The sequence below is a fragment of the Piliocolobus tephrosceles genome, chromosome 5 (genome assembly GCF_002776525.5).
Source record: "Piliocolobus tephrosceles isolate RC106 chromosome 5, ASM277652v3, whole genome shotgun sequence".
Taxonomy (NCBI): Eukaryota; Metazoa; Chordata; class Mammalia; order Primates; family Cercopithecidae; genus Piliocolobus; species Piliocolobus tephrosceles.
In genome coordinates, this window is record NC_045438.1 from 148,240,323 (window position 1) to 148,252,997 (window position 12,675).

General features: G+C 40.6%; 1 pseudogene; it reads right to left on the minus strand.

Annotated features, from left to right (window-relative positions):
• Nucleotides 1–1,585: 1,585 nt before the first annotated feature.
• Nucleotides 1,586–1,695, minus strand: LOC111541174 (annotated as a pseudogene).
• Nucleotides 1,696–12,675: the final 10,980 nt, after the last annotated feature.

The following is a 12,675-nucleotide window of genomic DNA, read 5'->3' on the forward strand; positions in this document are numbered from 1 at the left end:
GGTCATTTTTTGGTTCTATATGAATTTTAGAATTTTTTTTCTGATTCTGTGAAAAATGATCTTGATAGTTTGATAGGAATAGTGTGAATCTATAGATTGCTTTGGGTAGTATGGCCATTTTAATTATATTGATTCTTTCAATCCATGAGCATGGAATGTTTTTTCATTTGTTTGTGTCATCTATGATTTCTTTCAGCGGTGTTTTACAGTTCTCCTTGTAGAGATCTTTCATTTCCTTGGTTAGATGTAACCCTAGGTATTTTATATTTTTTGTAGTTATTATAAATGGGATTTCATTCTTGATTTGTCTCCTAGCTTGAATGCTATTGGTGTATAGAAATGTTACTGATTTTTGCACATTGATTTTGTATCCTGAAACTTGACTGAAATCATTTATCAGTTCTAAAATTCTTTTGGTGGAGTCTCTAGGGCTTCCTAGGTATAGAATTATATCATCAGCAAAGAGATAATTTGACTTTGTTTCCTCTTTTGGGTGCCTTTTTTTCTTTCTTTTGCTTGATTGCTGCGGTTAACACTTCCAGTACTATGTTGAATAGGAGTGCTGAGAGTGGTCATCTTGCCTTGTTCCTGTTCTTAATGGGAATGCTTCCAGTTTTTGCCCATTCAGTATGATGTTAGCTGTGGGTTTGTCATAGATAGCTCTCATTTTGAGGTATGTTCCTTTGATGCCTAGTTTGTTGAGGGTTTTTATCATGAAGGATGTTGGATTTCATCAAAAGCCTTTTCTGTCTCTATTGAGATGATCATATGGTTTTTGTTTTTAATTTTGTTTATATGGTGAATCACATTTATTGATTTGTGTATGTTGAACCAATCTTGCATTCCAGGAATGAAGTCTACTTGGTCATGGTGAATTAACTTTCTGATGTGCTGCTGGATTCAGTTTGAAAGCAGTTTTAAAAGACTTTTGCATCTATGTTCATCACAGATATTTAGCCTGTAGTTTTCTTTTTTCATGTGTCTTTGAGAGGCTTTGGTGTCAGGGTGATGGTGGCTTTATTGAATCAGTTAAGGAGGAACCCCTTTTCCTTGATTTTTTTTATAATAGTTTCAGTAGAATTGGTATATCTGGTAGATATACCTTCTTTGCATATCTGGTAGAATTCAGCTATGAATTCGTCTTGTTCAGGGCTTTTTTGGTTAGTATGTTTTATATCACTGATTCAATTTTGTAACTCAATATTGGTCTGTTCAAGGTTTCAATTTCTTCCTGATTGAATCTGGGAGGTTGTGTGTTTCCCCAAATTTATCCATTTCCTCTACATTTTCTAGTTTGTGTGCATAAAAATGTTTATAAAAGGGTCTGAGAATATTTTGTATATCTGTAGGATTGGTTGTAATGTCACCTTTGTCATTTCTCATTATCATTATTTGATCTTCTCTCTTCTTTGTTAATCTAGCTAGTGGCCTATCAATCTTATTTATCCCTTCAGAGAACCAACTTTTGGTTTATTTGATCCTTTGTGTGAATTTTTGGTTCTCAATTTCATTCAGTTCTGCTCTGATTTTAGTTATTTCTTTTCTTCTACTAGTCTTGGAGTTAGTTTGCTCTTGTTTTTCTAGTTCCTCTAGGTGTGATGCTAGATCATTAATTTGAGGTCTTTGGTGCTCTGCACATTCAGATAAATGTCTCTAGTAACAAACTATAGAAATGATCCCTGAAAATATAGTCTTAGTTTTTTAAAAAATTACAAATTCAATCTCTTTATTCCTTATGTGTCTACTCAGATTGTCTATTTCTTAAGTCAGTTTCAGTAGTTTGTGTCTTCCTAGGAATTTGTCCATTCTATCTAAGTTATCTAATTTAGTGGCATACAATTGGTTATAGTATCCTTTATGAACACTTGCTTGTATAAGATTGATTGTAATCTCCCCTTTTCCATTTCTGGTTCTGGTAATTTAATTCTCCCCTTTGTTTTCTTGGTTAATGTAGCTTAAGTTGTGTCAATTTCTTAATCCTTTCAAGGAACCATCCTTTGGTTTCATGGACTTTCTCTATTGTTTTTGTATCTAATATTTCACTAATTTCTTCTTTAATCTTTATTATTTCCTTCCTTCTGCTTGATCTACTTTTTAGGTTTAGTTTGCTCTACTTTTTTGAATGTCTTAAGTGGGAAGTTTAGAATATTGATTTGGGATCTTTCTTTCATTCTAAACTGCATATCTCTTAATCTTTCTTTTATATTTTTCATTTGCTTTTATTTTGTGTCAAGTTATGCACAATCTCTTCAGATCTATCTACCAGTTCACCAATTGTCTTCTCAGCTATCACTTATCTGTTTTTTATATAGCTATTCAGTTTCTTCTTTCAACCACCACCATCTTTTTTCCTATAATTTCTATTAGGTTATTTTTCAAATCTGCCTAGGCATATTTAATAGTGCTTTTTCCTTTGATATTTTAAAATCCCAGTTTTTGTTGCTTTAAACATTTTACACAGTTATTTTATACTCTGAAAATATAATATCTCATAATTCCAACATTTGCAGTCATTAGGAGCTCTAAATCTTTTGTTTGTGATTTCTGCTGACTCTTGTTCATGGGGCTTCCTTCCTCAGATGCTTCACACATTTTGATTGTGACCTCATATTTGGCAGAACTGAATCTGTGGGAATATTGGGAAGACTGAGATGAAGATATTCTTCTCCAAAGAGGATTTTCGTTTGTTTGGTTTTGGCCTTGTGTGGTACAAATAACCTGAGACCACTTTCATTTAATTTCTCAACTTGGGGATTTAACAGTTGCACACATATTTAAATTCAAAGCCCAGATCCATATACAGACAAATGTAGTGGCACAAATTCTCACGAGAGACTTTTTCCCCGTTTCCTTGATAGAGATCAATTTGTTTGCTCTTTTTGTTATACAGTCAGGGAAGCCTACCCTTTCACAGGTTTTGGTATCAGGGTGATGGTGAAAGAACAAGGTGCTTTGACGGTCCCAGACTTATGTGCACCTGGGGATTTCCTCCCACCCTCTTCATTCACAGGACTCCAGCCTCACTGGATTTGTTACAGTTTCTACAACATCCCAAGCACTCTCCTGCCTCATGATGTTGACATCTGTGGTTTCCTCTGGCTGAACCCTCTTACCCCAGGATCCCATGTCCACAGGCCTTAGGCCCCTAACTCCTTTTGTGTTTCTGCCCCAAAATCATGTTTTCAGCAAGGCCTTCTTTGACCACCCTCTAAAAACAAGCGTTGCCCCTCTTCTCTGTGACCCCTTCAGTCTAGTTTCTTTTTCTCTACAGCATTTATCAACATCTCACCTATTGTGTGTTTCTTTGTCTCTGTCTACCATCACTAAGATAAAAGCTCCTGAGAACTGGGGATTTTTGCTTATTCACTGCTGTATCACCACTGCCTAGAACAGTGCCTAGAACACAGTGGGTAGTCAATATATATATTTTCTGAATGAATAAATGTATGCCTTTAGGAATGAATGAATGGCAGGGCTAGGAGTGGGAGTGGGACAGCATGAAAAGACTGGTTATATTAGAAAAGGAATAGGTGTAGAGAGAGCAAGAAATCATGAGGAAAGGAGTGGCTGGGCATGGTGCTGTGTACCTGTAGTTCCAGCTACGTGGGAGGCTGAGGCAGGAGGATCCTTTGAGCCCAGGAGTCTAAGGCCAGCCTGGGCAACACAGTGAGACTCCACCTCTTAAAAAGAAAGTAAAAAAGAAAAGAAGTAAATAAAAAAAGAAAGGAAGAAGGCAGGTAAAGTTCTCCCACTTTGCAATTTTACTTAGACTCTTCAGGGACAGCTGACGCCCTTGGCACTGGCTTCCTCTATTATCTCCGGCATTAGTTTCCTTCCTGAATGTTCTGAAGGTGGCTCTCAATAAATACTTCTTGACTGACAGCTTACTTAAGTCATTATAAGAGGATTTCTTCTGCATTAGTCAGAAAACGAAATCACTTTCTAGATTGCTTTGCTGGGCAGGTTTGTCCCCGGAGCTGCCAGGGGAGGGAAGTCGTGGGTGATCACTGTGCCCATGGTTGGAAGCCTGGAAATTTATCAGAGGAGATGTGGCCCTTGTTAGGAGAAGGCCTCTATCGGTTTTCCATGTACAAAGCCACCCAAGAAAAAGGCAGAACTCAATGAGATGGAACTCGGCTGGAATCTACAGTGTAGCTTTTTATTGAAAGCTATGAGAAAAAATAATTTAAGGCGGTTAAATCTCAACTTTTATTGGTTATCGTCTTTAACTTTGACATATCTACTCACTACTTTATGTTTTTCTAGTCCTTTGATTTTTGTGTACGTATTTTGAGAGAGTGTTGACTACTAGGATATACATGGGAGGAGAAGAGATCTACTTATCTATTAATCAGCTATACCTTAGGCAAAATATTTAGTCAGACTATGGTTCACATAGAGTGGAGATTAAATAGTTAAAAACCAAAACTCCAAAGTGGGAGGAAGGAAGTAGCTTATTTTTAACCCCTGCTGTGACAACAAGAGACTATCAATCAGAACGGGACAGACTTTGAGGAAAAAGTTCTCCAGCCTGCATTTTATGTGCAAGCTACTCATTTTCTGCTGAAAGACAAGGATTTTCATCACAGGAGAGAAAAAGTACCCAAATTTTGGAATCCTCCCTGAAGTTCCACATTTTCTTGGATTTGTGTACTAGCAATTAGAATGGAGCTATCTGTGAACTCCGAATATCTGAGACAGGGCTCAGTTAATTTAGAAAGTTTATTTTTGCTAAGGTTGAGAACATGCACCCGTGACAGCCTCAGGAGGTCTTGACTAGATGCGCCCGCTATGGCTAGGTCACAGCTTGCTTTTATACATTTTAGGAAGACATGAGACGTCAATCAATATATGTAAGATGTATATTGATTCCATCCAGAAAGGCAGGACAGCTGAGGCACGGAGGGGGTCACAGGTTGGTGAGAGACAAACTGTTGTATTCTTTTGAGTTTCTGATTAGCCTTTCCAAAGGAGGCAATCAGATAGCATCTATCTCAGTGAGCAGAGGGATGGCTTTTAATAGATTGGGAGTCAGGCTTGCCCTAAGCAGTTTCCAGCTTGACTTTTACCTGAAGCTTAGTGATTTGGGGGCCCCAAGATGTATTTTCCTTTTACATATCTAAAGCGAAGGCAATATAAACATTATATATATTATATATATAAACATATATACAAACATTATATATAAACATATATATACACGTTATATATACTATATATATATGTGTCTGAAAAACTAAACTTTGACAACTGTAGGTATAAATGACTGCAATGTTTTCTGAAATACATGGATCAGAATACAGACCGTGTGGTGCAGACAGATGCGGACTGGCACAGAACACACACTGGCATGGCATGTGGTCTACGTGGGATGCAGGTGCGCCACAGCTGCTGACCTCTTGAGCAAAGACGGGCGCTGGCAGAGCTGCATATTGAGAGAAGAGTGTTGAGTTAGTACACTTTGAGCAGCAAATGATAGAAAATCAACCCAAACCAGGTTAACCAAAAAGAATGACTTAGGCTGGGCGCAGTGGCTCATGCCTGTAATCCCAGCACTTTGGGAGGCTGAGGCGGGTGGATCATGAGGTCAGGAGTTCAAGACCAGCCTGGCCAAGATGATGAAACCTGGTCTCTACTAAAAATGCAAAAATTAGTCAGGGGGGCGCCTGTAATCCCAGCTACTCGGGAGGCTGAGGCAGAGAATTGCTTGAACCTGGGAGGCGGAGGCTGCAGTGAGCTGAGATGGTGCCACTACACTCCAGCCTGGGCAACAGAGTGAGGCTCCATCCCAAAAAAAAAAAAAAAAAAGGAAAAGAAAAAAAAGATTTAGCTGAAGAACACAGAGGTGGCTCAAAAGACCATTGACAGGACTCAGAGCCACTCTGGGGTCCCAGGAACTGGAACCAGGAATCCAGACATTGTCAGCTGACTCCCCCCAACCTCTTTCTCCTTTGCTCCACTTAAGCTTCCTTCTCTGCTAGTAGAGATGGACATTCTCTGCCCAGCAGGAAATGTATCCAGTAGCAAGTGTCAAAGTCACATCCTGAAAGATCTGTAAGCAGAAATGAAAAGATGCCTTTTCTCAGTGTCAGTTTGAAAGATCTCAGGGAATGGCTCAGACTCTCCAGACTGGATTTTTAGTCCCATCTTTTGAATTATCACTGTGATCAAGGGGGTGGGCTCAATGTTGACCCGCCCTGGGTCATGTTCCTGTCATTGATCCAGAGCAAGCAGATTCCGTATTAGGATGTGGCTTAGCATAGACATGACCACTGTCCAGTACATTTGTTTGTGCTGGACAGCCCTTATGACAGGTCTCTGACAATCACCACCTTGGTCATTCCTAATACCTGACTGAGGAGGAGAGGCAATTACTATAAGAACCCCAGCTTGGCCCAGCGCGGTGCTCACATCTATAATCCCAGCACTTTGGGAGGCTGAGGCAGGTAGATTACTTGAGGTCGAGAGTACGAGATCAGCCTGACCAACATGGTGAAACTCTGTCTCTACTAAAAATACAAAAATTAGCCAGGCATGGTGAGTGCTCATAGTCCCAGCTACTCGGGAGGCTGAGGCAGGAGAATCGCTTGAACCTGGGAGGAGGAGGTTGCAGTGAGCCAAGATGGCACCATTGCACTCCAGCCTGGGCAACAGAGTGAGACTCTGTCTCAAAACAAAAGAACCCCAGCCTGGAGGTATTTGTGGGTGCAGTAGTCACACTGACTGGGTTCCCAGTGCTACTCCACTACTTACTGGCCAAACTCTTTTCACGTATTAGCTTCCTTGTTTATAAAATGAAAATAATGCTGATACCAGTTTCATGAGGTTGTTAATTGGAGTAAATGGTTTATTATATTTAAAGCCCTTAGAAAACAAGCTTGGAATAGGAAAGATTAGCTATCTTTATGACTCACGTGTATGTCACTGAAATCAAACCAGAAAGACAACCCATTCATAAGGGCGATTTCTATGCTGTCTTCCATGCCCCATGCAGACCATGAAGTCTGTAAAGTTACCTCCCATTCATCATCTTTTGCACACTGTAAACCAGACGGGCTTTCTGTGAAAAGTGCTCAATGGGGCTCTGAGGCTGGCCCTCATCTTTCCAGGCCTCTGCTCCACAGTGAGAGTCTTTTTCATTTTATGTTGCAAAGCAATTTATTCCCCAAATCCAGAATCCCTATAGAACTCCAGAGATAAAGCGTCACTTGAATGCTCATGATGGGCAAAGCTTTGTGTTGATCAGGTAGGACCATATCTCTGAGCCGCTCCCTGCTGCTCTGCAGCAAGGATCCCTCACTGCCCTCAGTGGCTTCCTGGGTTCTGTGGCTGTCAGACCCTGTTTTAATGACCATAGTCCTCTCATTCTTAATATATCCAATAGTGCATTTCTAAGGCCTAGTTTTACTTTCCCTCAGCTTTTTTTTTCTTTGAAAGGGAAACCTTATACACCGTTGGTGGGAGCGCAAATTAGTTTGACCATTGTGGGTAACAGTGTGGTGATTCCTCAGAGACCTAAAAACAGAACTACCATTCAACCCCGCAATCCCATTACTGAGTATATACCCAGAGGAACAGAAATCATTCTATCATAAAGACACATGTTTATTGCAGCACTATTCACAATAGTGAAGACAGGGAATCAACATAATTGCCCATTAATGACAGATTGGATAAAGGAAATGTGGTGCATATATGCCATGGAATACTATGCAGCCATAAAAAAGAACAAGACCATATCTTTTGCAGGAACATGGATGGAGCTGGAGGCCATTGTCCGTAGCAAACCAATGCAGGAACAGAAAACCAAATACCGCATGTTCTCACTTATAAGTGGCAGCTAAATGATGACAACACATGGACGTATAGAGAGGGACAACACATATTGGGGCTTACCAAAGGGTGGAGGGTGGGAGGAGGGAGAGGCTCAGGAAAAATAGCTATTGGATATTAGGCTTAGTACCTGGGTGACAAAATAATCTGTACAACAAACCCCCGTGAACAAAACCCCGTGACATAAGTTTACCTATACAAACAAACTTGCATATGTATCCCTGAACCTAAAATAAAAGTTAAAAGAATTTTTTCCTTTGCTTCATTGCACAAACTTCTGTATCCCCATCTCAGTCCAGCTTAACTCAACTAAGTCTCTTGAGGTTCTACTGCATGCCAAGTACTGTGCTTGCTATCATTCATATTACTTCCTTGTTCTTTTCTCAGTTTCTAGTTTTCTTTCTTTCTGCGTTTCCCTGATAGAGGGAGTAATAATTTTCATGTACTTGAAGTGAAACTCTCTTACTGGCTGAAAACGTATTAAAAATAAATCTCTATATATCAGAACTTTGCATGACAGCAAATTTCAGTTGAGAAGGGGTTATAGGTACCTGACTATGTGTCTGCTATTAGAAAGTTGTATATTATTTGTTTCACAGTGCAGGTTCATTTTTTGTAATTAGTCCTTTTGTTGAATTTATAAAGTCCTGAGTTTTGAAGGAATTCCTTTGCATATCCTTAATGGGAGATACCTCACTAATTATTAGCATTTATGGTCTCCACTTAAGGTAAATGTGGTCAATCCAGTCAAGAACAGACTGACGCCTAAAGAGGGACTACTCTCATCTGGGTATGACTCCTTACACCTTCATGCCTCTTAAGGTGGGAATAATAATACTTCACATTTGGAAGCAAACAGGTTTATTAGACGCTAGTAAACCTCTTTTAATATGTTACTACGTAACTAAAGAAAGACATGATGATTAACTAATTTATCATATAATCACAAACAATTGGAAGGCAAGAACCCACAGATAGATACTATGTTTACAGAAATCTACCTAATTTCTTTTTCTTTTTTTTTTTGAGACACAGTCTCACCCTGTTGCCTAGGCTGGAGTGCAGTGGTGCAATCTTGGCTCACCGCAAGCTCCGCCTCCTGGGTTCACGCCATTCTCCTGCCTCAGCCTCCTGAGTAGCTGGGACTACAGGCACCTGCCACCATTCCCGGCTAACTCTTTTTTTGTATTTTTACTAGAGACAAGGTTTCACCATGTTAGCCAGGATGGTCTCGATCTCCTGACCTTGTGATCTGCCCACCTTAGCTTCCCAAAGTGCTGGGATTACAGGCGTGAGCCACTGTGCCTGGCCTAAATCTACCAAATTTCATTGCTCCCACGTTTGTATCACATTTACTATTGAGTCACTCATTCATCAATCATTGTTGAACATCTACTATGTGTGAAATTCGATGCTATGAGCTGAGGACTGAAAGGTAAATAAGATAAAGCCATGCCCTTTAAAAGCTGACGGTTTTCTAGGGGAGATAGACCTGCAAATGAGTAACTATAATGCAGGGAGGTAAATATTCACAGGCAAATGTACAATCCTGTGGCAGGAGGAAGGAATAAATGACTAACCATTCTTGATGGGAAGTCAGGAACAGCTGTACTCACCAGTCTTAAAGGTGAGAGCAGTAGGCTCCAGGAGAAGATTGTGGGTTGTGGGTAGGTCTTTCTAGAAAAGGAAATATGTGCAAAGGTCACAGGGAATTGAAAGAGTGTGGAATGTTTAGCAGGTAGAGGGGAACTCAGCGGGATAGTTAGGCAGGGTGGTACGTGAGAAAAGCTGGGAGTGAAGCTGGAAAGCTGGATAACAGATTGGGAAGGCCTGCATGTTTCATGCTAAGGACTTTAAACTTTCTCTTGGAAGGAATGATTTAATGATATTTCACGGAGATGATTTGATCAGAATCTGATAGGAAATCACAGAAATGCTTAGTAAATCACAGAAATGCTTAGAACACCTCCAGAGATAATTGAACAATTGCCATTTAGATTAGCTTTCTGAGGACGCTCACTGAAAAAAGGAATTTTTGTTCAAATATGGTTGGGAAAAATTGCTTTCTTTCTTTCTTTCTTTTCACTTTTTTTTTTTTTAGACAGAGTCTCGCTCTGTTACACAGGCTAGAGTGCAGTGGCACAATCTCAGCTCACTGCAATGTCCGCCTCCCAGGTTCAAGCGATTCTCCTGCCTCAGCCTCCCAGGTAGCTGGGATTACAGGCGCCTGCCACTGTGCCTGGCCAATTTTTATATTTTTAGTAGCAGACCAGGTTTCACCATGTTGGCCAGGCGTGTCTTGAACTCCTGACCTCAGGTGATCTGCCCGCCTCAGCCTCCCAAAGTGCTGGGATTACAGTTGTGAGCCACTGCACCCAGCCAAAATTGCATTCTTGATTCTCCTCTCACAGAAAATGTTATGTGCCAGAACATATTAGTAGCTCTGTGAAGACCAGCAGAAAAGGTATTAGTTTAACTTTATTTAACTCGGTATTTCCCAAACCTATTTGACCATAAAATATGGTTTCCAGATAAAATACTGTATGGAGATCTAATTATAGTTGAATTTCAGATAAACAAGGAATAAATTTTTAGCGTAAGTGATATTGCACAGGGCACAGCATGTAGGCTTAGAATGCTGAGGGACACTTGTTGGCATCTTAAACCTCAGAGGTGTTTTCTGATGTGTTTCTGATGAGACAAGAAAACAGGCTTAACTCCCCAGAACTCCATGTATCCTTAAAAGCTCTGTCAGGACAGGCAAGGTGGCTCATGCCTGTAATCCCGGCACTTTGGGAGGCCGAGGTGGGTGGATCACGAGGTCAAGAGATGGAGACCAGCCTGGCCAATATGGTGAGACCCCCTCTCTACTAAAAATACAAAAATTAGCTGGGCATGGTGGCACACGCCTGTAGTCCCAGCTACTCGGGAGACTGAGGCAGAAGAATCACTTGAATGCAGGAGGCAGAGGTGGTTGCCGTGAGCTGAAATTGCATCACTGCACTCCAGCCTGGTAACAGAGTGAGACTCTGTCTCAAAAAAAAAAAAAAAAAAAAAAAAAAAAAGTTCTATCAGAGGCATTTGAACCAGAGCAACTCCATCTTGAATAGGGGCTGGGTAAAATAAGGCTGAGTGAGACCTACTGGGCTGCATTCCCAGGAGTTCAGGCATGCTAAGTCACAGGATGAGATGAGAGGTCCGTAAAACGTACAGGTCACACAGACCTTGCTGATAAAACACCATGAGGTAAAGAAGCCAGCCAAAACACACCAAAACCAAGATGGTGACAAAAGTGACCTCTGGTCGTCCTCACTGCTCATTATACGCTAACTTTAATGTATTAACATGCTAGAAGACACTCCCACCAGCGCCATGACAGTTTACAAATGCCATGGCAACCTCCGGAAGTTACCCTATATGGTCTAAAAGCGGGAGGAACCTTCAGTTACGGGAATTGCCCACCCCTGTCCCAGAAAATTCATGAATAATCCACCCCTTGTTTAGAATACAGTTGAGAAGTAACAAATAAGTATCCTTAACCGAGCAGCTTAAGCTGTCGCTCTGCCTATGGAGTCGCCATTCTTTTATTCCTTTAGTTTCCTATTAAACTTGCTTCCACTTTACTCTTTGGATTCACCTTGAATTCTTCCTTGCAAGAGATCCGAGATCCCTCTCCTGGGGTCTGGATAGAGACCGCTTTCCCATAACAGCTCTGTGAGATACAATCTAAACCTCTTCATATTATTTGTGGTAGGTGCTAAAAGCTTTTATCTTTAATTAAGTATCTTTTGCATTTTACATTGTTTTTAAATTCATTCCTCAGTAACAATATGCTAATATTGTTCTTGTCATTGATAAAAATCACGTTCCCCTCCCAGTGATAGGTTTAATGAATGAATTAATCTAATTATCCAGCACACATCTGTTGAGAGTTTACCATGGCCCAGACACTGTAGATACAGAAATAAATCAGGAAGGTATGTTCTCTACCCTCTCTGGAGCTTACAGTACAGGGGATAGGCTAAGCCAAAATGTGAGTCCTCTGAATTGAACTTAGCACATCAGCTCCTGGGTGATCTGGCCCCAGATGATTTATGTGGTCTCACCTCCCACCACTGTCCAATGTGCTACATTTGCCATCCCCAAGACATCCCCAACTTTTATACTTCTGCGTCTTTGCATGTCCTAAGGCCCCTGCCAAGGTGTCTTGGTGTCTCTTCTTCCTCTCCTCACCTCTTCCACATCACACTCGACCTTCGAGCTTCAGTTTAATCCTGATTCTTGGAATTTCCTAATTTCCTGACACTCTTCTCCCCAGTCTGATTGGTGCCTTTTTTTTTTTTTTTTTTTGTACTCCAAATATTTCTTTGTACTCTGAATATAACTCTGTCATAAATAACACTTACCAAATAAACTTGCCATAATTACTGGTTTACTTGGGTCTTTCTCCCACATTAAACTATGAGCTACCTGAGACCAGGGGCTATGTCTTTTTACACTCTATGGTCAAGACCCCTAAAGGCTTTTTGTTAAAGAGGCCAATTTGTAAATAGTCATGATGGTTCTGTAAATGGCAGCTATGTCTCCAAACCAAGAAACAATCTTTTCGTATCTACCCAGATGGTTACCGAGGTGGCTGGGCTTGCCTTGGGGGGTATAGTCACATTCCACACTCAGAAAAGAATTGTTCAGCAAATGGTGAGTGCCAGAAGGAAAGGTAGAATTAGTCCCTCGTAGAGAATAATGAAGTTATATTTTAGTTAATTACAACTTTATCAGATTAGGAGCTAAGAATGAACATAAGGGTATCCTTCTTCCATGTCCCATTCCTCTATTCTATTT